The sequence below is a fragment of the Zalophus californianus genome, chromosome 6, assembly GCF_009762305.2.
Source record: "Zalophus californianus isolate mZalCal1 chromosome 6, mZalCal1.pri.v2, whole genome shotgun sequence".
Classification (NCBI taxonomy): domain Eukaryota; kingdom Metazoa; phylum Chordata; class Mammalia; order Carnivora; family Otariidae; genus Zalophus; species Zalophus californianus.
Window position 1 is genome coordinate 102,556,779 of NC_045600.1, and position 20,569 is coordinate 102,577,347.

The following is a 20,569-nucleotide window of genomic DNA, read 5'->3' on the forward strand; positions in this document are numbered from 1 at the left end:
CTTTCTCAGAGTTTTTAATGAGTTTCTCAGAATTCTAAACCACTATGTTGAGGTAGCTGTTCCACTTTGGCTCCTTTCTTGACAAAAAGACTAAAAGTCTGCAAAAGAAAAAAGAAATAAGCATACTAAGGGGTTAGCAAACTGCTTGTATTTTACTGACAATGATTTGCAACCATAAGTAACACAGGGCAGTACAACTCTTGACCGTTCCTGAATCACTGATATTATGGGCAAGCTTTTGAAATGCATGGTTCCCTGGGAAAATTCAGACACATAATCATTTTTCAGTAGTATGAATGAGTTAATGAAGTTGGGATATTTTAGATAAAATGGAAAAGGAACTCACTCCTTATCTTTCTTTTATATATGGAGAGAATGGTTAAGAACTTCGTTTGGGGCCTTGATGCACACAGGTGGTTCTTTGAGGCAGTTGATCAGCAACTTCCATTACACATTATTTTTGCCCTCTCTCTGTTCCTCACTCCCTGACACTCAGCAGATGATCTCCTGTCTTATTGGTCCACTCTGTTCCTGGTCCTTTACTCCAAGTAGATTCACCTGTGCATTATGCTCCTGCCAGTCCGTAAAGGCCAGTCTAACCCACCAGCAGCTTTTCTAGGCTCAGATCAGAAGAGACTTCACAGAATTGACCATGATGAGTTTACCAGAGATGGCTATATAGGACCGTCCCCAAATTCAACTGACCAATAGGTAAGGCAAGGGATCTGGTCACACTTCCTTCCACTGAAGGCTGAAAAGCACCTTCCCCCAACCAGTAAAGGTTAGAAAAAGGCATTTCCCCTGATGCCCAGCAGGTGAAAGGATGTGCAAACCATTTCACAGAAAAAGGTAATACCTTTAGTTGTATTTGTACATGAATTTTCTTGTATCTTCACTCCATTCCCTCCTCCTTATCCAAGACTAACTTTTGTATCATCCATGCTCTGGACCTCATCTTTTGAAAGAACTTCTTCCCTTGTATGTTTTATGTTAATTTCCAATTACTCATTAACTACATGAGTGGATTCTCTGTGTAAGAAATTAAGATGCTGCAGATAAGTTGAAGTCAGGTAAGTTGTTGAAAAATACGTATCTTGAAGGAGGGGACTGGGAATAGCAGCTTGACTGGTAATTGAAGCTGTTGCCATTGGTGAGACTCTAGAGAGAATTTTCTCCTCGATCTTAAACCCTTTTAAAAATGGTATCTTCCCCCTGGCATAAATAGCTCTCAGTCACTCTCATCTTCAGAAACAAAGCCAACCAACAAAACCGAAATAACTCCCATTCCCCTAAATCCTCCCTCAGTTAGCACCTCTTTCCCCCTTAGCCTCCCATTCACTGCTTTTAGGGCTTTCCCTGTGTCTTCCAACTCCTGCAGTTCCACCACCATATGTCTTCCTATTGCTGGCGTTGGGTTAGACCCGATGACAAAGAGCACACACACCAAGAGCTGAGGTAAAAACCCAAGCATATCTTATTGCTGCCTTCCACTGACCCTTGACGCAGAGAGCTGGGAGTAGGGTTAGGGAAGCCAGAAGGCACATGGGCAGTTGTACCTCTGGGGCTGGTATTCTCAGCTAGACCAGCTGAGGGGCCCCTGAAGGTGAGGAATGGCTTCTTCCCTAGGAGACAGGGAATGTTTGCACCCCAAGTTGCCAGCATCGGAAGCACTTACCAAACTCAGAGCTGCTCATCGCTAGGGCACTTTCTTGGTCAAGAGCTTATCTGGTGTAACTGTGACACTAGCAGATGTGCCCAGCAAGCTTGCTTCTCTACACCACCCCAGTCAGTCAGTCACACGTCTGTGTTCATGCTAACATCATCATGTATCCTCTGAATTAAAGTGTTTCTATCTTTAAGCTTAAGATCCTTCTAATTTATTTGGGTGACCCTCTAAAAGCAGTCTCAAAGTAAGCGGTATTAAGCCAGCAAATCCCTGGACCAAAAGGAAAAGCCCAACATTTCCCAACTATATCATTCTATATGCACACAAACAAATCAGGAAGACATTCTCTTCATAAAAGGATTGCAATCCAGTTGTCTTGACACAATTTAATAAATGTTACTCATCCTCCCAAAGATGTAAAATGTTTCCTTTACCATAAACCTCATTTTCAAATCTGCAAGGCTCTGTTTTTGTTTTTGTTTTTGTTTTAGGTTCTTTGATCTCTAATCTAGTCCAGTGTCAACACCACAGTGTTTTACTTGCTATAATTTTTTATTTCATCTTGATATTTATTTGGTAGGGTAAGTCCCCCTTTATTGTTCTTTTTTGCAAAAATATTTTGGAGGGAGAAACGTCCACATGTTTTCTCTTCCATATGAATGAGAGAATTAGTTCATTGATTTCTATTAAGTATTCCTTTGGAATGAGCTAAAGGGACATACCAAATCAGTGAGAATGAGCGGGGCTTTCTAATATTCCAGTATTGGAGATAACTGGATAGTCATATGGAAAAAAGATTAAATTCTATACCTTTTTCTGTTTATCAGGATACTTGCAACATGGATTAGAGTTTTAATGTAGAAGTAAGGAGACTCAGGCCTTGCCTTCAACCCCAGGGGGGCAGACAAATGCCACTGTGTGTGGATGCAGCAAGAGCTATAATGCAGGTTTGTACCAAGCCCCATGGGAACCCATGAGGGTGTGCCAGCCCCACCTGGGAGCACGGCGAAGGCTTCATAGCACCTCGGCGTCACCAGTAAGAAAGGCTTAGGAGAGGGGAAGGTCTGGCAAGCAGAGGCAAAGATGTGGAGATGTAAAGGACACCTGCAAGGTCAGGGAATGGCAGAGAGGGAAGAGCATGTGGTCGAGAGGACAGAGGCGAGGTGGAGAGAGGGTTAGGCTGGGCTAGCTCCCGAAGGGCTCTGAGCCCAGACTGAACTGAAGAGCTCATCAGCAAGCTGGGTCCAGAGTCTGTGTCTCAGCATTCACCCAGGAGGCCTTGGGAACATGGGAAAACCTTAGCTGTCCCCCTGATCAGCTGTTGCAGTTAGTTCAGTGCAGATCAGAGAGAGGAACGGGCTTCCACCCTGACACTCTCAGGGCTCCCCCTACCCGCCCCGTTTGGTCTCAGTAGAAACCCAACAGAAGTGACAGGGCCTCTGCAGCATCCCTACCACCTCCTCGAGTGGGTACAACCTGGCCTGAGCGCTTGTTCCCTCTGCAGACTTCAGCACTATACCGATAATCAGGAGACACTGGGGATTTTCCTCTGGGTTAAAAACACTTCAGTTTCACCTAGTACCAGCACTGGCCAGGTCTCAAAGTCTGGAGCCATTCACAAACAGGTCCATTCAGATAACTGCTCTGAGCTCCCTTCACCCCTTAAACTAACAAAAACACTCTTATCTTCCAGCCAAAAAAAAACCATCATCATCCAAATGCACCAACTTCCTATTTTTCCTGGCCGGCAGCCCCTTCTTCATCACCTCGTCCTGGCTTCCCAGCAGCAGTCAGCCGGCTCGCACCGGACGGCAGGTGGGCTCTACCCAGGTGAGCGCAGGACACAAAGCGCAGGCAGAGAGGCGCTGCGGGCAGAGCGGGGCCCCTCCGAGTTCTCGGAGAGCCAGAGGCATTTCTTTCAAACCTTGGCTGGAGTAATTGCGTGTCACCTGTGCTCAACACGTCAGAGCTGACAAAGCTGTTTTCGTATGTATGTATTACTTCTCTTCATCCTTGCCACCGCCTTGGGAGGCAGGATCTGATTTTTGTTTCAAGGACGAGGAAACCGAAATTCAGAGAATTTGAATGGTTTTCTCCAGATCACTCGGCAGAGTCTGGAATTGAATTTATGACTTCTGACTAAATCCTGGGGTGCTGGCCCTATGCTGGGCATCCCAGAAAGGATAGATGGCTTTGAGAAGCCCCAGAAGATGTGTGTGATTGTACTCAGACATGCACGCACCTGCACGCGCACACACACGCACCCCCCCCCATACACACACAACAATCGTGGGGCCTAATTCACTTTAAGAAACTCATCAAATAGCCAAAGCACTTAGCAATGTACCTGACACCATACAGTGCCTCCCCCTGGGAAGGAGACTACCTTAAGATCACCGTCCACTTTTGTGAATGAACTTGACAGCAATTTGTCACTCTGAATAGTAATAATTTGCTTGCAAGTTTGCTGCTCTCATCAGGCTGTGAGCTAGGCAGGTCTCCACAGTGCCTAGCATACAGTTGATCTTTAAAACACATTTTGGGGGCACCTGGGTGGCTCAGTCGTTAAGCGTCTGCCTTCGGCTCAGGTCATGATCTCAGGGTCCTGGGATCGAGCCCCACATCGGGCTCCTGGCTCAGCGGGAAGCCTGCCTCTCCCTCTCCCACTCCCCCTGCTTGTGTTCCCTCTCTCGCTGTCTCCCTCTCTGTCAAATAAATAAATAAAATCTTTAAAAAAACACATTTTAAAGAAAAATAATGAGTATGAGAGGCATCAGGACAGAGAAACTCCCACTTTGGTCACCTTGTTCCAGCACATATGCTGATATTAATTCTGCTCGGTTAATAATATGCTCATGACTCGCAAGTCAGTCAGGCTCTGTAGGAGGGGGGACATAGAGCAAATGGGCAGAGATAGTGAGGTGCATCAGGTGCATCCGCATTGGCGCACTAGGTGGCACAAATGCTGGTGGGAAGACAATATTGAGACAGGTAGTTCAGCAGGACGCATCTTGGAGTGAGCAGGCAAAAGCCCTAAATGGAAATGTGGCAGAGCTGATGGGCAATGCTAAGAAGGCAGTGGTGTGACAGCATCTGGCCTGGAAATGGACAAGCTAGGCAGTCTGCCCTGACTGACTAAGTTCCAGTGGGCTCCCCTCCAAGAGCGGTTGGGTTCTATCTAGTCTCCTCTTACCGCGCATCATCCTGAAGGTGTTCTGCTCCCTCCAGCCCACTGCTCTACGAGCAAACGTGTGCATGCAATGAAGCCATTAGGTAGGAGGAGAGCCTGGGATGAAGAGAAAAGAAACAAATTCTTGATAATCCCTTCAAATTGCTCTATGCATTGTGGCCTGTCCTGTCCTCTCATTGAAGTTATGGCAGCAACAGTGAGTGGGAAACTAAACAATTAAAAAAAAAAAAGCCAGCTTAGGGATGGCTGGGTGGCTCAGTTGGTTAAGCATCTGCCTTCGGCTCAGGTCATGATCTCAGGGTCCTGGGATCGAGTCCCACTTCGGGCTCCCTGCTCAGGGGGAACCTGCTTCTCCCTCTACCTACTGCTCCCCCTGCTTGTGCTCTCTCTCTCTCAAATAAATAAATAAAATATTAAAAATAAAAAAGCCAGTTGGGAGCAAAGTAGAATAGAAATCAGTTATACCTTGCTAGGTAATTAGGAGGGTCATTAATTTTTCCTTCATCCCGTATTAAAAAGAAATGCCTCTGCCAGTTGCTTGGTTAGTGAGGAGTCATGGAGACACACGCTATAAGTGCCTGAGACGAAGTCTTCTTGTCAGATTCCAGACCCATAAGAGAATAGCCTGGGAGGACTCCCCCTGAGCCACCAGGGGAGGCTCCATTTGGTGAGTGGGTGTACTGCTGATCTGGCACAGTCCAGGCAAATATCGGCAATGCAGGAGAAGCAAGGATGCTCATGTGAAACTGTCTGCGCATCCCAACTAGTAAGTGGACTCTGGAGACCAATGAGGGCGCACATATGAGACAGGCAGAGTGTCTCCTCAAGTTCTGGGTCAAAGTCTCTTGAAGAGAACAGGGTTCTGGGCAATTTACTAGGAGGTTCATATATAGAGGCCAAGGTCAAGGCTCAGTGATAAGAACAAAACATATGGGAGGGGGAAGGCACTATCTCATGGCGGTAGGGGTGTCTCAATGCCCAGAACACAAAGCTAAAGCTGATGGAAAATCACCTGCCTCCATCTGGATTGGACCAGGTAATTGGGGGTGAGGTGAGTCCTGTGTATGGGAATCAAGGGAGCCCCAGCTATGGAGGGAGAAAGAATTACAGAGGCTGGAACCCAGGTAGGAACTGACATTATTGGATGATCTCATTGTCACCACTGAGCTAAACCCCATTTGTAAAATTCGGCTAGTACTGACTTACTTTTCTTCCCAGAATTCAATTTCTTCCATGGCATCACACATGATGGGATTTTAGGGGCACTGGGAAAGCTGCCTCCACAACCTCCTTCCCTGAGATCAGCTAAGGAAATGGAGGCATTGGTGACAACACCTTCCATTGCACCAGGAAAGATGAAAGCCTCAACACAGACTAAGTAGGGAAGCCAGGGCTCTTTATTTCTTTTTTTAAGTTTTCATTTAAATTCCAGTTAGTTTTAACATACAGTGTGATATTAATGTCAAGTGCACAATATAGTGATTCAACACTTCCATACAACACCCAGGGCTCATCACAACAAGTGTGCTCCTTCGGCCCCATCACCTGTTTCACTCATCCTCCCCCCGGCCCCACCCCGCCACTGGTAACCATCGGTTTGTTCTCTGGAGTTAAGAGTCTATTTCTTGCTTGTTTCTCTCTTTTATTTTTTACGCCCTTTGCTCATTTGTTTTGTTTCTTAAATTCCACGTAAGAGTGAAATCATATGGTATTTGTCTTTCTCTGACTGACTTATTTCACTTAGCCTAACACTCTCTAGCTCTATCCATGCCGTTGCAAATGGCAAGATTTCATTCTTTTTTATAGCTGAGTAATATTCCGTTCTATACATATACCACATCTTCTTTATCCATTCATCAGTCGATGACACTGGGGCTGTTTCCATAATTTGGCTATTGTAGATAATGCTGCGATAAACATCAGGTGCAGGTATCCTTTGTATTCTTTGGGTAAATACCCAGTAGTGCAATTGCTGGATTGTAGGGTAGTTGCATTTTTTTTTTTTGAGGAATCTCCATGCTGTTTTTCATGGCATGGAGATTCCTCAAAATGCGGCTGCCCCAGTTTGCATTCCCACCAACAGCACATGAGTGTTCCTTTTTCTCCACATCCTCACCAACAATTGTTGTTTCTTGTGTTGTTGATTTTAGCCATTCTGACGAGTGTGAGGTGATATTTCACTGTAGTTTTGATTTGTATTTCCCTGATGATGAGTGATATTGAACATCTTTTCATGGGTCTATTAGCCATCTGTATGTTTTCTTTGGAAAAATATCTATTCATGTGTTCTGCCCATTTTTAATTGGATTATTTGTTTTTGGGGTGTTGAGTTTTATAAGTTTTTTTTAAGATTTTATTTCTTTATTTTGGCGGGAGGGGCTGATGGGGAGGGAGAGGGATAAGCAAACTCTACTCTGAGCACAGAGCCCAAAGTGGGGCTCAATCCCACGACCCTGAGATCGCAATCTGAGCCAAAATCAAGAGTTGGATGTTTAACCAACTGAGCCATTCAGGCACCCCAAGTTTTATAAGTTCTTTATGTATTTTGGATACTAACCTTTTATTGGATATGTCATTTGCAAATATACTCTCCTATTCCGTAGGTTACCTTTTACTTTTTGTTAATTATTTCCTTCACCATGCAGAAGCTTTTTATTTTGATGTAGTCCCAATAGTTTATATTTGCTTTTGTTTTCTTTGCCTCAGGAGACATATCTAGAAAGAAGTTACTACAGCTGATGTCAGAGAAGTTACTGCCTGTGTTCTCTTCTAGGATTTTTATGGTTTCAGGTCTCAAATTTGGGTCCTTAATTTATTGTGAATTTATTTTTATGTATGGTGTAAGGAAATGGTCCAGTTTCATTCTTTTGCATGTTGCTGTCCAGTTTTCCCAACACCCATTTGTTGAAGAGACCGTCTTTTTCCCATTGAATATTCTTTCCTGCATTGTCGAAGATTACATGACCATATAATTGTGAGTCCATTTTTGAGTTTTCTATTCTGTTCCATTGCTTCATGTGTCTATTTTTGTGCCAGTACCAGACCGTTTTGATCACTACAGCTTTGTAAAATACCTTGAAGTTCAGAATTGTGATTCCTCCAACTTTGCTTTTCTTTTTCAAGATTGCTTTGGATATTTGAGGTCTTTTGTGGTTCCATACAAATTTTAGGATTGTTTGTTCTAGCTCTGTGAAAAATGCTGGTGGTATTTTGATAGGGATGGCATTAAATGTGTAGATAGGTTTGGGTAGTACAGACAGTTTAACAATATTTGTTCGTCCAATCCTTCAGTATGGAATGTCTTTCCATTTCTTTGTGTCTTCCTCAATTTCTTTCATAAGTGTTTTACGGTTTTCGGAATACAAATCTTTCACCTCTTTAGTTAGATTTATTTCTAGGTATTTTATTCTTTTTGGTGCAATTGTAAATGGAATTGATTCCTTAATTTCTCTTTCTGCTGCTTCATTATTGGTGTATAGAACTGCAACAGATTTCTGTCCATTGATTCTGTATCCTGCGACTTTGCAGAATTTATCAGTTCTAGCAGTTTTTTTTGGTGGAGTCTTTCGGGTTTTCCATATAGAGTATCATGTCATCTGGAAATAGTGAAATTTTATTTCTTCCTTGCCCATTTGGATGTCTTTATTTCTTTTTGTTGTCTGATTGCTGTGGCTAGGACGTCCAGTACTATGTTGAATAAATGTGGTGAGAGTGGACATCCCTGTCTTGTTTCTGAGCATAGAGGAGAAGCTCTGAGTTTTTCTCCATGAGTATGACGTTAGCTGTTGAGTTTTTCATATATGACCTTTATTATGTTTAAGTATGTTCCCTCCAAATGTACTTTGTTGAGGGTTTTTATCATGAATGGATGTTGTACTTTGTCAAATGCTTTTCCTGCATCTTTTAAAAGGATCATATGGTTCTTATCCTTTCTTTTATTAATGTGATGTATCACACTGATTGATTTGTGAGTATTGAACCACCCTTGCATCCCAGGAATAAATCCCACTTGTTTATGGTGAATGATTTTTCAAATGTATTGTTGCATACAGTTTGCTAGTATTTTGTTGAGGATTTTTGCATCTATGTTCATCAGAGATTACTGGCCTATGGTTCTTTTGTGTGTGTGTATGGTGTCTTTATCTGGTTTTGGCATCAGGGTAATGCTGGCCTTATAAAATGCATTTGAAAGCTTTCCTTCCTTTTCTGTTTTTTGGAATAGTTTGAGAAGAATAGGTATTAACGCTTTAAATGTTTGGTAGAAGTCACCTGTGAAGCCATCTGGCCCTGGACTTTTGTTTGTCGAGAGCTTTATGATTATTGATCCAATTTCTTTGCTGGTTATCAGTCTGTTTAAGTTTTCTATTTCTTCCTGTTTTGGTTTGGTAGTTTATATGTTTCTAGGAATTTATCCATTTCTTCTAGGTTGTCTAATTGGTTGGCATATAGTTTTTCATAATATTCTCTTATAATTGCTTGTATATATGTGGTGTTGGTTGTTATTTCTCCTTTTCCTTTTGTGACTTTATTTATTTTAGTCCTTTCTCTTTTCTTTTTCATAAGTCTGGCTAGAGGTTTATCAATTTTATTAATTTTTTCAAAGAACCAACTCCTGTTTTCATTGATCTGTTGTGGTTTTTTTTTTTTGTTTTTAGTTTCTGTATCATTTATTTCTGCTCTAATCTTTACTGTTTCCTTCTTTCTGTTAGCTTTAGGCTTCATTTTTTTTTTTTTTTTATCCATTCTGACACCTATGTCTTTTGATTGGAGTGTTTAGTCCATGTGCATTCACAGTAATTATGGATATGTATCTATTGCCATTTTATTGCTTGTTTTGTGGTTGTTTCTGGAGATTTTCTAGTCCTTTAGGTATAAGGTTAGGTTGTTTGAGATTTTCTTGCTTCTTGAGAAAGGCTTGTATTGCTATATACTTCCCTCTTAGGACCACTTTTTTTTTATTTTTTTCTCTCTTTTTTATTATGTTAATCACCATACATTACATCATTAGTTTCTGATGTAGTGTTCCATGATTCATTGTTTGTGCATAACACCCAGTGCTCCATGCAGAATGTGCCCTCTTTAATACCCATCACCAGGCTAACCCCTGCCACCACCCTCCTCCCCTCTAGAACCCTCAGTTTGTTTTTCAGAGTCCATCGTCTCTCATGGTTCATCTCCCCCTCCGACTTACTCCCCTTCATTCTTCCCCTCCTGCTATCTTCTTCTTTTTTCTTTTTTTTAAACATATGTTGCATTATTTGTTTCAGAAGTACAGATCTGTGATTCAACAGTCTTGCACAATTCACAGCACTCACCATAGCACATACCCTACCCAATGTCTATCACCCAGCCACCCCATCCCTCCCACCCCCCACCACTCCAGCAACCCTCAGTTTGTTTCCTGAGATGAAGAATTCCTCATATCAGTGAGGTCATAGGATACATGTCTTTCTCTGATTGACTTATTTCACTCAGCATAACACCCTCCAGTTCCATCCACGTCGTTGCAAATGGCAAGATGTCATTCCTTTTGATGGCTGCATAATATTCCATTGTGTATATATACCACCTCTTCTTTATCCGTTCATCTGTCAATGGACATCTTGGCTCTTTCCACAGTTTGGCTATAGTGGACATTGCTGCTATAAACATTGGGGTGCACGTACCCCTTCGGATCCCTACATTTGCATCTTTGTGGTAAATACCCAGTAGTGCAATTGCTGGATCGTAGGGTAGCTCTATTTTCAACTGTTTGAGGAACCTCCATACTGTTTTCCAGAGTGGCTGCACCAGCTTGCATTCCCACCAACAGTGTAGGAGGGTTCCCCTTTCTCCGCATCCCCACCAACATCTGTCGTTTCCTGATGTGTTAATTTTAGCCATCTGACCAGTGTGAGGTGGTATCTCATGGAGGTTTTGATTTGGATTTCCCTGATGCCGAGCGATGTTCAGCACTTTTTCATGTGTCTGTTGGCCATTTGGATGTCTTCTTTGGAAAAATGTCGGTTCGTGTCTTCTGCCCATTTCTTGATTGGATCATTTGTTCTTTGGGTGTTGAGTTTGATAAGTTCTTTATAGATTTTGGATACTAGCCCTTTATCTGATATGTCATTTGCAAATATTTTCTCCCATTCTGTCGGTTGTCTTTTGGTTTTGTGGACTGTTTCTTTTGCTGTGCAAAAGCTTTTTATCTCGATGAAATCCCAAGAGTTCATTTTTGCCCTGGCTTCCCTTGCCTTTGGCAATGTTTCTAGGAAGAAGTTGCTGCGGCTGAGGTCGAAAAGGTTGCTACCTGTGTTCTCCTTTAGGATTTTGATGGACTCCTGACTCACATCTAGGTCTTTCAACCATTTGGAGTCTATTTTTGTGTGTGGTGTAAGGAAATGGTCCAGTTTCATTCTTCTGCATGTGGCTGTCCAATATTCCCAACACCATTTGTTGAAGAGACTGTCTTTTTACCATTGGACATTCTTTCCTGCTTTGTCGAAGATGAGTTGACCATAGAGTGGAGGGTCCATTTCTGGGCTCTCTATTCCGTACCATTGATCTATTTGTCTGTTTTTGTGCCAGTACCATACTGTCTTGATGATGACAGCTTTGTAATAGAGCTGGAAGTCCGGAATTGTGATGCTGCCAGCTTTGCTTTTCTTTTTCAATATTCCTCTGGCTATTCGGGGTCTCTTCTAGTTCCATACAAATATTAGGATGATTTGTTCCATTTCTTTGAAAAAAGTGGATGGTATTTTGATAGGGATTGCATTGAATGTGTAGATTGCTCTAGGGAGCATTGACATCTTCACAATGTTTGTTCTTCCAATCCATGGGCGTGGAACGTTTTTCCATTTCTTTGTGTCTTCTTCAATTTCTTTCATGAGTATTTTATAGTTTTCTGAGTACAGATCCTTTGCCTCTTTGGTTAAATTTATTCCTAGGTATCTTATGGTTTTGGGTGCCATTGTAAATGGGATCGACTCCTTGATTTGTCTCTCTTCTGTCTTGTTGTTGGTGTATAGGAATGCCACTGATTTCTGTGCATTGATTTTATATCCTGCTACTTTACTGAATTCCTGTATGAGTTCTAGCAGTTTTGGGGTGGAGTCTTTTGGGTTTTCCACATACAGTTTCATATCATCTGCAAAGTGAGAGTTTGACTTCCTCTCTGCTGATTTGGATGCCTTTGATTTCTTTTTGTTGTCTGATTGCTGTGGCTAGGACTCCTAATACTATGTTGAATAGCGGTGGTGATAGTGCACATCCCTGCCGCGTTCCTGACCGTAGGGGAAAAGCTCTCAGCTTTTCCCCATTGAGAATGATATTCGCTGTAGGTTTTTCGTAGATGGCTTTTATGATATTGAGGTGGGTACCCTCTATCCCTATTCTCTGAAGAGTTTTGATCAAGAAAGGATGCTGTACTTTGTCAAATGCTTTTTCTGCAGCTAATGAGAGGATCATATGATTCTTGTTCTTTCTTTTGTCAATGTATTGTATCACATTGATTGCTTTGCGGATGTTGAACCAACCTTGCAGCCCAGGGATAAATCCCATTTGGTCATGGTGAATAATCCTTTTAATGTACTGTTGGATCCTATTGGCTAGTACTTTGGTGAGAATTTTTGCATCCATGTTCATCAAGGATATTGGTCCATAATTCTCCTTTTTGATGGGGTCTTTGTATGGTTTTGGGATCAAGGTAATGGTGGCCTCATAAAACGAGTTTGGAAGTTTTCCTTCCATTTCTATTTTTTGGAATAGTTTCAGAAGAATAGGTATTAATTCTTCTTTAAATGTCTGATAGATTTCCCCTGGGAAGCCATCTGGCCCCTCTTAGGACCACTCTTGCTGCATCCCAAAGGTTTTGGACTATTATTCTTTCATTTTCCTTTGTTTCCATGTGTTTTTTTTATTTCTTCTTTGATTTCCTGGTTGACCCATTCATTGTTTAGTAGCATGTTATTTACCTTCCATATATTTGTGGTCTTTCCAGATTTTTTTCTTGTGGTTGACTTCTAGTTTCATAGTGTTGTGGTCAGAAAAGGGTATGGTATGACTTCAATATTCTTGTATTTGTTAAGGCCTAATATGTGATCTATTCTGGAGAACATTCTATGTGCACTTGAAAAGAATGCATATTCTGCTGTTTTAGGATGGAATGTTCTATGCCTGTTAGTTAAGTCCATCTGGTCCAGTGTGTCATTCAAAGCCATTGTTTCCTTGTCAATTTTCTGTTTAGATGATCTGTCCATTGATGTGAGTGGGGTGTGAAAGTCCCCTACTATTATTGTGTCATCGATTAGTTCCTTTATATGTTATTTATTGTTTTATATACTTGAGTGCATAAATATTTACAACTGTTAGCTCTTCTTGTTGGATCATCCCCCTTATTATTATATAGTGCCTTTCTTTGTCTCTTGTTACAGTCTTTGTTTTAAAGTCTAGTTTAGGGGTGCCTGGGTGACTCGGTTGGTTAAGTGTCTGCCTTTGGCTCAGGTCATGATCTCAGGGTCCTGGGTTTGAGCCCTGTGTCAGATTCCATACTCAGTGGGGAGTCTGCTTGTTGCTCTCCGTCTGCCCCTCCCCCACCCCCGCTCATGCTCTCTCTCTCAAATAAATAAATCTTTAAAAAAAAAAAGTCTAGTTTGTCCAATATAAGTATTGCTTACTCCGGCTTTCTTGACATTCATTTGCATGATAACTATTTCTCCATCCCCTCACTTTCAATCTGCAGGTGGTTTTAGGTCTAAAATGACCTCTTGTAGGCAGCATATAGATGTGTCTTAGGATCTTTTTATCCATTCTGACACTCTATGTGTTTTCATTGGAGTGTTTAGTCCATGTACATTCACAGTAATAATTGATATGTATTTATTGCCATTTTATTGCTTGTTTTGTGGTTGTTTCTGGAGATTTTCTCTGATACTTTCTTGCCTTTCTTTCGAGTTCTGCTGCTTTTCTTTAGTGCTGTATTTGGATTTTTTTCTCTTTATTCTTTACATATTTATTAGTGGTTTTTGATATATGGTTATCATTAGTTGCGTATATAACCTCTTCTGCAAATAGCAGTCTATATGAAGTTGATGGTCATTTAAGTTTGAATGAAACCAGGGCACCTTAACTCCATTAATAGCTGGGACACCCAAGTGTGGTGGAAAACGGACTGGCTTCAGATTATCCAGCTTTGAATCCCAGGCTTGCCCCTGACTCATGGGCCAAGATGAGACAAGAGAAAGATGTTGGTTTCAGTTTTGTCTGAGACTCCAAGACCATAGGTGCCTGTCACTCCCACATTCCAAAGTAAAATACTAGCAGCCTGTGTAGGATTTGAGAATAGAAGATTCAGAGACAAAAGCACTTAGGAAAGAAAAGAAGTTCACTTTTTCAAGGGAGTCAGACTTCAGAAGGACTGACTGACAAAAATATAAAATAAAATCCATGAGAGCTATTTTAAGGGAAAAAAAAACCCTCAGTATGAGCAAGGTTACCTTGTTGACATTAGCCTGTCGTGGTAGAAAAGCAGCAACTTTCTCACATGATTATCATGTCCTCCAAAGTGAGAACATACGGTCAGATATCAGCACTGCAAAAGCCAGGGTAAAGTTTTTGATAGAGTCAGGTAGGAATCAAATGACAGCTCCCACCCCCATGGGGAGAGGTAGGGATTATAGAGTCTGGAAACCTATTTAGACTAGAGAAGGTCAAGGCTTCATTTATTGAGGGGACCAGAACCAGACTCGGTGAGCTTATTATTTTTGGCTTATCTCCCGGTGCAATCTGGTTTAGGTTTTTTCCCCTGTCTGCTTGTGAAAAACTCACATACACATGACTTAAAATGGCAGCAGGGAAGTGTCAATTATATTTTCAGAGGTAGCTGAAACCCTGTCACCATTTGCAAATCTCCGAGTTAAAATCGGAGAGCTGGAGGGAACATAGAGATTGGAACATGTCTGTAGAGAACTGCCAGTGAGCTGTGGGTCCCAGCCCTCACTCCAGAGAGGGAGGGGTGTGTGTGTGTGTGTGTGTGTGTGTGTGTGTACGTGTGTGTTGGGGGTTCCCCGTCATGCTCTCATCATGGGCATGAAGGGCTTACTCAAAGGGCTTCCTCTGTGGGCAAGACAGCTAGATAGGGCAGGCTGGCAGAAGCAGCCTGGGCAGCAGAGTGGACTTTCGGGGTGTTACTGCACTCCCAGAGGTCCCAGAGGATGTGCTAGTGTTTGCCCAGGACCAGATGGGGGCCCCGGCAGAAAGGCTTGCCTGGCCAGCTTGAGGCTTTGCAACAGGGGGTTGCCTTGGAAGAATGAAGGCCGAATGCACTGAGAGACAGAGGGCGGAGGGGGCAGCTACTGAGTGACCAGCCAGAAGGTACATATCCTTCCCCAACGAAGGAATGGCAGGGGGAAAATCTTCAACTTGGACGCACATTGCCAAGAAATCCATAAAAGAGAAAATTGTCTCTAAACACTTGCTAGGTCAGAGGAGACTAAACCAGAAAGTTGCTGGTCAAATAAGACCTTTCCTGTCCTTTCCCTTTCCTTCCTCCCTCCACAGCAACTCTGCAGTCTTTGGAATTTACAGCAAGTCTGGATGAGGGAAGGAGAAGCCAGAATTATCAGGAGAGCCAAAGTGGCCACAGCAGGCTTCGCTCCTACAGGAGGTCCTGGCTAGGGAAAGGGAGAAGCTTTATGTTGGAAGTTATGGCTTATTTGTGTTTAAAAAATTATTTTAATTATGGATCTGAGACCACTGGAAGACTAAGGTGACTGGAGACTTTTATTACATGGGAGACGTTATGGCACTTGCATGAGATTTTATGTCAGGCCAGGAAAGAACCAGCCCCACAGCAGGGCACAGAGCAGCAGTGAGAAAGGACTAAGCTGCTGTAAGATTGTTACGAGTCCTGCCCTTTCAGGGATCAGTTGTGGTGGTGTACTAGCTCCTGTCGATGCTGTAACAAATGACCACAAACTTAGTGGCATAAAACAACACACATTTGTAACCGACTACTCTAGAAGTTAGAAGTCCAAAATGGGTTTATAGGCTAAAATCAAGGCTGTGTTCCTTTGGAGGCTCTAGGGGAGAATCCACTTCCATACCCTGTCCAGCTTCTGGAGGCTCCCACATTCCTTGCTTGGTGGTCTCAGATCACATCACCAGTTCACATCACCATTGGTCACATTGCCTTCTCTTTAGCTGACTCTCTTGCCTCCATCTTAAAAGGACCCTTGTGGGGGGCACCTGGGTGGCTCAGTTGGTTAAGTGTTCGATTCTTGATTTTGGCTCAGGTGGTGATCTCAGGGCTGTGAGACTGAGCCCTGTGTCGGGTCAGGCTCTGTGCTGAGCATGGAGTCTGCTTAAGATTCTCTCTCTCCCTCTTTCTCTCTGTCCTTCCTCCCATGCTTGAGTGCTCTTTCTCCATTAAAAAAAAAAAAAAGACCCTTGCAATTGTATTTCCCCCCCTCCCCCGGCCCTCCTCGAATAATGCAGGATAATCTTCCCATCTCAATATCCTTAATGTAACATATCTGCAAAGTCCCTTTTGCCCTATAAGGTAACATATTTGTAGCTTCTGGGAATTAGGATGCAGACATCTCTGGGGAGCCATTATTCAGCCCACCACAAATGGGTAGATGAACTTGAAAAAAGTCACTATATTTCCGGAATCTTCCTTTTTTTCCTCTGTAGAGTAGGGATAATAACACCTTGCAAGGTTACAGGACTTAAAGGAGGTCTGGTGTGAAACACCTTGTAAAGCATCTAGTAAGTGCTCTCTGAGAATCAATACTTTTCATTTATTCACCTGATAGATTTACTGAGTACCTACCACATTCCAGGGGGTGTTCACAGTGCTGAGATGTGTATTGCTAAAAAGAGGGGAGGGCACGAGAGAGCAAGGGCTTTGGCTGCTCTAGAGAGGAGGGCGCTGGGAGGGGTGGGTGTCTAAGTTGGGAAAATGGTTCAGAAAAGTGAAACAACCTCCTGTCATCAAGTACTGGTGCTAATTCATCTAAATGGTGGATGGACCTTGTTAAAATACATGGCTCATGTCTGCTCCTTCATTCAGGAGATACTGGCCTAAGTATGTGTATTAATAGGATACAGAAATAAAAATGCACAATATTGGCACGCCCTAAACATTTGTAGGGATTAATTCAGAGGCCTGAAGGAACTCAGGCGGACCACTGGCTGCAATCTGGAAGCTATGTAGTGTTTAGAAGTACAGCACTAAGTTTAAGTTCTGGTCTCAGGTCTAAGGGGTTTGTGTCAAACCTTCCTTAGGTCCTCTCAATCATGTTAAACTAATTAAACAGGAGGCCATTGACTGACGGGGCTCTAACACAATGGTGGACATATGTAGACAAACCCAAATCTAAGCCTGTAAATGTCTCAAGGTTACAGAAACAAACCCTAAGGACAACCAATCACAAACAGCCAAGTAGGCTTTCTGTTATAGCTGCTCAATAATTTCCCTACTTTGATTCCACCTTCTTTCTATCAAATTCTCCCCCTGAGCTCTTGTTGATGGAGCCTTCCTAACCACTTCTGGTTTGGGTGCTGCCCAGTTGGAACTGATTTTTTGCTCCAAGAGACTCAAAATTTTTGATGTGCCTCAGTTTATCCTTTAACAATGGGTACCTATTAGATGTTGCCTTAGAAAGTTGAGGCTATGACTTTATAGATCTGGCTCCTAGGGCCGAACACGGAGACAATTTTTCATTAGATTAAGAAGCAACACGGGGAAGACAAGAAATCCTAAGGGAAAGAGAAAGCTGCTGAAGAATTGCTAAGAAGAGCACAACAGCTTTGCTGCTGGTAGAGTTATAACCCTTCCTAACAAGAGGACTCTCAAAAAATCAATACGTGCTCTAATCAAAGAGAATGGCTTACTTCTAAGGGCCAAGCAACATTCCATAGACATTTTTTTCCTGAGCTCTGCTTTTTTTTCACTTGACAATACATAATGACTCTATTCAAAACAAAGAGATAAGGAAGACTTTTTTTTACAATGAAGAAATAGGATTGGGTTTAGGAAACAAGGGGGAAAAAGCAGTGAAGAAGGCAAAAAACAGAATGTGTCCATTTAAACTGTAATTATGAAGACTGGCACAACATGGAAATGTATAATGTACCAAGTGTACAACTGCAATCTTGAAAAGTAAGTAAATAGATGAGGATGGGGAGGGAACATGAAAAGATTCTAGTTGTTGTGGTAAAATAGTAGAACTGTGTGGCTGGTATCTCCTCTCGGTTTTTCTAACTTTCTGAAATATGAGCATAGTCTTCAGATTAAAATAACGTCAGCAAGTTATTTTTGATAAAACAGTACAGATAAAAGCATATTACTTATACCTGGGGACCCCCAAAACTTCTGATCCCATTTCGTAAGCCTTTCTACTGGGTGTCCTCCCCCGCCACTGCTACCTCAATTTTTAACATGTTTACTGGGACTCTTTTGGTCTTTATATCAGATCTCCCCCTGGTGTCACATTAAACATTTTTTTTCTCATTCATGTTAACCCTTACACCTCTCTTTAAGAACTATTTTTAATTGTATTAGTAGACATCTTCTTTCCCCCTCTTTAACATTTTGACAATTTGTGTTGGAGCGCCGAAGCCCCTCTTGGATCACAGACTCTCCACTTTGATACAGGTCCACGCCATTAACACTGGCTGCACAACGACGTCATCAGAATTCTTTGAAATCTTTGTAGTTCAAAATATACCACAAAGATCCTATTTATAAAATACTAAAAAGAGGTGGGGTCATGACAGGCTTGGCAGGATAATTAGCAAAAAAAATCAATAACACACAATAGCAGCAGATTTCTCGTTTTCTGGGCAGGCAGAAATATACTTAGTTAAGACATGTAGTTCAAGGAGACTGTTATCAAGGCCTGGAAAGCCTTTTTTTTTTTTTTTCTGTTAAAACACATGTCCATTAATATCCAGTGGAAATGTAAATATCTTATCAGGAGATTGGGTTCTGCTCACAGTCTATCAAATATTTCACTGATGTCTTTCTTACCTTTTAAAAACTTGGCCTTAGAGGCCCCTACTATTATCTAACACAAAAAAGAAAAAAAATGTGAAATGAATTAAAAACATCAGTGCTTTGTGTAGCTCTCCATGTACCACAACCCCTCCAAATCCACATCTTCCCATAGCTGGGAAAATCAATAATTATAACTCTTTCTTTTACAATGGTTTTGGCCCTTGAACTTCTTAAGAAATACCTTTAATTACTTTATTTCATCCCACCCTCAGAGCATACTGAGAGCAATGTTATTGTCTGATTATTTAGAGAAAAGCAGACTGAGCCTCAGAGAGAGAAGTAGCTTTCCAGTGAAGAGACCAGGCCCCCGGAATCCTTTCTACATTGCCACACTGGGTGTTCACAGGTATCATCATGGCAACAACACAGAGGCTACAAACAGAAATCCATGCAGCGTCACCCTTGCTCCCAGCTCTCAGGCCCTAACTTGACCCAGGGCAAAAAAGATTTAACCAGACCAGCCACCTAATGTGGTGTTTAGCAGCAAGCCTTCTTAGCAGCTAGATTAGCCCCAAGTCTGATAACTGGGGTACAGCTGGTGTCAGCCAGTCCGCTTTTGGAACACCCTAACTCTTGCTCTGGTCTCATTTCTTGTATATTTCCTATTCCACTCGGGAGGCCTAGAAGTTTCCCCCTGCTGAGTATTCCCCTGCAACCCAGATTCCCTACAGCCGAGTAGCGATCCTGCGGTGCTCTTGTGGGAAAGCAAGGGCAATAAAATTATAGGCTGCGGCAGCCATTGAGAGCCAAGGGTCACGTGTCCCCCATGTGAGCATCATAAACCCGCTGCAGCAGCTGAATGTCATTGCCTTCAAAGTCATAATACCCCACTGAAAGCAAAGGCAGACACTGGCTCATGTAACTCGACCCTGGATTTTCACCCAGCCACCTGCTTCTCTGGAAACTGCCAACCCAGACCAAAGTTCACCCGGTTATAATTCCGACAAGCAACTGCATTTCTGATAAATAGTTACCAAATTAACTGTGACCTTGGCACCTGCCAGGCAGACCACTTCACCAGGTTTTTAGAGAACACACTTTTCACAATTTTGTTTTGTTACTCATGCTATTTTCGAAATCACATGGTTTTAAGCACTTGACTTTAGGTATCATAAAAGCTTTTTGTCTGGCCAGATTCCTGTATAAAGTATGTATACACATGTGTTAGGTTGAAGGTAATTCAGTAATTCCATATTTCAACATGGTGAATTCAGAGTTTAAACTCCGTGCAAGGTTTTCCACCTTTCCCCACCTGTCACCCCTCTTTCTAATGGGGAGTTGTCTGCACCAAGGGCCATTGTCAAGGGTGGCTGGCTCTGCTGGGCAGTGCCTTAGTGGTCCTTATCTGGCCCTTATCCTTATGAACTGGCCTCACTGTGATGGTCACACCTCACTGTGGCCTCTGGAACTGGGCCCCTTCACTCTGCTTCTTCCCGGCGCTGATGCCAGGCCTTTCTGGGTGGACTATTTGGCTCCCGACCACTTCTGAGCCCCTCTTCAGGTGCCATGGGGGAATTCTGTGATGCTTTCTTGTGCCTCCCAGGGCAGCTCGCACACACTGAGCTTTCCCTAAGTTCACAGACAGGCACCCCTCCCTCAGCCATGGCTGTCCTTCCATGCAGGCCCCAAGATGAGGATTCATCTAGTTACATTTAGTATGATTACCAGT

The 20,569-nt window shown here is 42.6% G+C and overlaps 1 long non-coding RNA gene across 1 annotated transcript in view; it reads right to left on the bottom strand.

The window, feature by feature from the left end:
* Window positions 1-20,569, bottom strand: part of LOC113910528 — a 24,502-nt gene continuing 3,933 nt past the window's right edge. Inside the window, exons 2-3 of the long non-coding RNA XR_003516080.1 lie at window positions 4,860-4,952; window positions 1-98 (exon numbers count right to left, since the gene is read on the bottom strand). This is a non-coding gene — a long non-coding RNA (uncharacterized LOC113910528). The remainder of the gene's footprint in view (window positions 99-4,859; window positions 4,953-20,569) is intronic.